This window comes from Dipodomys ordii, unplaced genomic scaffold, assembly GCF_000151885.1.
Source record: "Dipodomys ordii isolate 6190 unplaced genomic scaffold, Dord_2.0 Scaffold22, whole genome shotgun sequence".
NCBI classification, from domain to species: domain Eukaryota; kingdom Metazoa; phylum Chordata; class Mammalia; order Rodentia; family Heteromyidae; genus Dipodomys; species Dipodomys ordii.
The window spans coordinates 14,537,241-14,541,711 of record NW_012267238.1 but is presented as its reverse complement, the minus strand read 5'-3'; the positions used below and the strand labels follow the sequence as shown (position 1 = coordinate 14,541,711).

The following is a 4,471-nucleotide window of genomic DNA, read 5'->3' as shown; positions in this document are numbered from 1 at the left end:
AAAAAAGCCAGAAGTGGCACTGTGGCCCAAGTGGTAGAGCGCTAGCCTTGAGCTGAAGAGCTGAGGGACAGCACCCAGGCCCAGAGTTCAGGCCCCATGACCAGACCCCCCCCAAAAAAAATCCTTCCAAATACAGAAAGGACTGCAGAAAACCTCAAAAATTCCAATAACTTAAGTTTCTTATCTCCAGTCCAAAATACTAATGTCTTTTATGGTATGAAGATTTATTTAAAAATTGAAATAAAATTGAAACCTATGAAGTTAAGAGTAGCAGTTCCTAAATGCACTCCAGAGGAACCCAGTTTCAACAGGTGCCTAGTAACAGCTGTTAACATGGTCTTTAGAGTCCATGTCTAAATGATTGCTGGTTTTATATTACAGAAGGTTAAAAAAAATTGAAGTGTCAAAAGGTGTATTAAAAACATTAATTCACTTTAAAACAGTATGATATAGAGTTCTAGAGGGTTTTTACAAATGGCACCAAAATGAAATGAATTTTTTAAAAAACTACACTACCCTGGAACATCTTGATTTTCTAGCATTAAAAAAAGAGGAATAAAGTAGACAGGTACAAAATAAATGAACAACTAACATTTGAACTGTAGCTTAATACAAACATATGGAAACAGGAAGTGTAAGATTTTTTTACTTAGGTTCCTATGTTGTGATCAGGTGTGGTGGAGTGAAAGACTAAGAATGGAAACTTGGAGGGCTAGGTAGGAAAATCTGTCTTAAAAGAAAAAAAAAGGAAAAAAAGAAAGTGGCTGGGTGTTGGTGGCTCACACTTATAATTCTAGCTACTCAGGAGATCTGAGATCTGAGGATCATGGTTCAAAGCCAACCCGAAACTCCGAGAGACTCTTATCTCCAAATCACTCAGAAAACCGGAAGTGGCCCTGTGGCTCAAGTGGTAGAGCACTCACCTTGAGCTGAAGAGCTGCTGGATAGTGCCCAGGCCCAGAGTTCAAGCCCCATGACCAATCAAAAAAAAAAAAAAAAAAAAGTGGAAGGGCAGCTTTGTCTCCTGTTTCTCCACAACTATCAGTTGTAATTACACAGCTAAAATTAGTATAGAAACCAGTCAACCAAGGAAAAACTATACACACCCTTCCAAGTAATCAAATCCTTTTTCACTATCTATATAAACCATCTTACAACTCTTTAAATACGCTTCTCTTTTGCTTGGTGGGAAAAAGATCTCCATCATTTATAATTCTCTGGATAAAATTTTAATGTTTGGATTTTTCTGATAAACCAGTTATAACATTTGCCTAGTTTCTTTACAAGAATAAAATAACATTTTTCACAGGGTTCTCTTACCTTTTCTGAAAAATTACGTTTCAATAGTATACAAGTGAAAAAACAGGTATCAGCTTCTTAATATTCTTGCTAAACATTAGGTGCCAATCAAGACTGCCCAAAATATTGTCTGTAACAGCATGCTGCCATTTTTGCCTGACCATTAAACTATCACCTTCAAGGGCAAATCAAGATAGAACCAAATAGAAATACAGTACCATCAAAACGCTTTCAATTTATCCTTAGAAGTTTGCTGAATGGCAGGTATGCTATCCAGTATCCAGAATAATCTATTCAACAGACGTACTACCTTTACTTGCCCAACAAGGAAACAGATTGAAGGATAGTAATTTGTCTCAATCTTCCCACACATTACTAAGGCAAAAGACAAACCTCCAGATTGAGCCCTATAATCTTTCTAACCACAACCATTGGTACTCTTTTAGAAGCTAACGACAGTCACACAAACTAAAAAAGTTTGATTTAATATGCAAAAAGGTTATGCTCTTCAAATCTTTTAAGTTATAACTGCTTAGGCAACCTTTAACTCCAGATCAAAAACAGATTCTTCCCTCACCAGTTTTTGGCCTTTTATCCTTATCTGCTCTCTCAAGAATAGAATCACTACATTGGTTGTTTTTCATTGTTCTTTGATTCTCTTCCCTAACCTATGTTAGATCTGGTATTCTTGGATTCAGAGGGTCTCTCAAATCAAGAAGGGGGAAAAAATGCAACTTAATTTCCAACACTTTCAAAGGACATTTAGTAGGTTATTCTATTTTAATACAGATAGGATGTTACTTTAATAGTGACTGTGACTAAAGAAAATCAGCAGTGTGGGCTTGTGCGTGTGTGAACCGTTTGTGGAAATCAGCGGGCCCTGGCCAGAGACACAGACTTGTCTCTCTGTCCCAGCTTTGTCGTGATCAACTTAAAATAAAAAATCCACTGTGGGGGGAAAAAATCAGGCATTTTTACAGCATATTGAGTGAATATTCTTTATCCAAAATGCTTTGGGACCCCCAAGTGTTTCAAATTTGAATTTTATTGTTTTTGTTCTTTGTTGGTTGTGGGGCTTGAACTCTGGGCCTGGGTGCTGTCCCTCAGCTCTTTAGTTCAAGGGTAGCACTCTACCACTTGAGCCACAGCATCACTTCCAGCTTTTTCTGCTTATGTGGTGCTGAGGAATCGAACTCAGGGCCTCATGCATGCAAGGTAAGCACTCTACCACTGAGCCACCTTCCCAGCCCTGTTTTTTTGTTTTGCTTTGTTTTGTTTTTTGCTATTCCTGGGGCTTGGACTCAAGGCCTGGGCAATGTCCCTAAGCTTCTTTTGCTCAAGCTAGCACAGCGCAACTCCTGGTTTTTGTTTCTGTGGTACTGAGGAATGGAACCCAGGGTTCATGCATGCTAGGCAAGCAATCTACCACTAAGCCATATTCCCAGCCCTGTTGTTTTCTTTTTAAGTTGTAGAATTTTAGTATGTACTTAGTTGAGCCTCCCTAGTTAAAAAGCGAAATTTGTAGGGGCTGGGAAGGTGACTCAGTGGTAGAGTGCTTGCCTTGTAGGCATAAGGCCCTGGGTTTGATTCCTCAGCACCACATAAGCAAAAAGAAAAAAACCGGAAGTGGCGCTGTGTCTCAAGTGGTAAAGCGCTATCCTTGAGCTGAAGAGCTGAGGGACAGTGCCCAGGCCCAGAGTTCAGGCCCCACGACTGGACTCAAAAAAAAAAAAGTGAAATTTATAATGATCTAAAGTTATAAACATTTTGAATGACAACATGCACTCAATGCCACAGATCTTGAAAATCAACCTGTCACAAAATAATTCTCTGCTAGACATTGATCCTTATTGTGCTAACAAATAAATATATCTCATCTATTACTACTTCTAAACACTTTTATTGAATGAAGACTATCCAAAACCTCCTGTATGCTAGGCATGTACTCTATACCACCATCTTCAATTAAAAAAACATTTTCAAAACTAGTTTACAATTTTGTATTTTTTTAACTTTACACTCTATTTTGTATATTTAAAGATGTTATTCCCAAAGATTCCAAAGGACTCATTTTATGTCCAAGGCACACTCATCAAAAGTTATGTGTGTGGGGGGGGGAAATGTGGGAGTGAATACCTTTAGGTGTTACAGAATACATTCTTCTTGAGGAAGTGCAAAATAATAAAGAGGAGGAGGAGGAGGAGCAGCAGGAGCAGCAGCAACAGCAGCAGAGGAACAGCAAGAGCAGAGGAAGAGCAAGAGCGTGAAGAAGAAGTAGCAGCAACAGCAGCTTGCACTTTATTTCGTCCCCTGAAAATACTCCTCATTATAAAATAAATGGGCATTTTCATTCTATTTTGGCTGTTCATTAAGTATGTGGAAGGGAAGTCGGGTGCCGGTGGCTCATGCTTGTTATCTTAGCTATTCAGGAGGCTGAATCCGAGGATTACGGCTTGAAGACAAGTCAAGGCAGAAAAATCTGAGGCTCTTCTCCAATTAACCACCAGAAAGCCGAAAGTGGAGCTGTAGCTCAAGTGGTAGGACGCTGGCCTTAATCGAAAAGCTAAAGGATAGAGGCCGGGCCAGGCCTTGAGTTCAAGCCCCAGTACTGGCATAAATAAAATGAAGGGCAAGAAATGTAACTCTACACTAGGTGTGGAGTTTGCACTGTAATTAACATTTGGTACAGTAATATGGTCCAGGAACATTTCTACAGTAATTCTGCGGGTAGATATTCTTTGTGCAATTACCTCACTTAAGCCTAACACTCCATTAACACTGTCCATACTACTTACTGACGTGCCTTTTTTTTTTTTACTCAAAGGAGAAAACATCCCCTTCCCTTCCTTACTCAAAGACGATCCCCTCTCCAAGTCAGAATCGATCTTCGAAGTTCTGCTCCTACCAGAAAGGGAAGATGCTCAGAACACCCCAGTCAGGAGCACGCCTAAAAATCTCCCCTTTAACAAAGTCACCGAAACCTCGAAGTCGAAGATCGAGACTTTCCGTCACGAGGAGTCCATGGGGATCGAAAGGTGACACAGCCCCTGAACGCCTCCAAAAGTCCCTAACAGTGCCCTCTCTCACCAACTTTCCCTGGAGAAAAACATCCCTAACTTGAGCATGCCTTTTAAACCACTAGATCAGACCTGCAACCTCCCCCCCGCCCCGA

The 4,471-nt window shown here is 40.1% G+C and overlaps 1 protein-coding gene across 2 annotated transcripts in view; it reads right to left on the bottom strand.

Moving 5' to 3' along the window:
* Eed (embryonic ectoderm development) overlaps positions 1 to 4,471 on the bottom strand; it is a 48,655-nt gene that overhangs the window by 43,157 nt on the left and 1,027 nt on the right. The gene's annotated exons all lie outside the window — the stretch shown is intronic.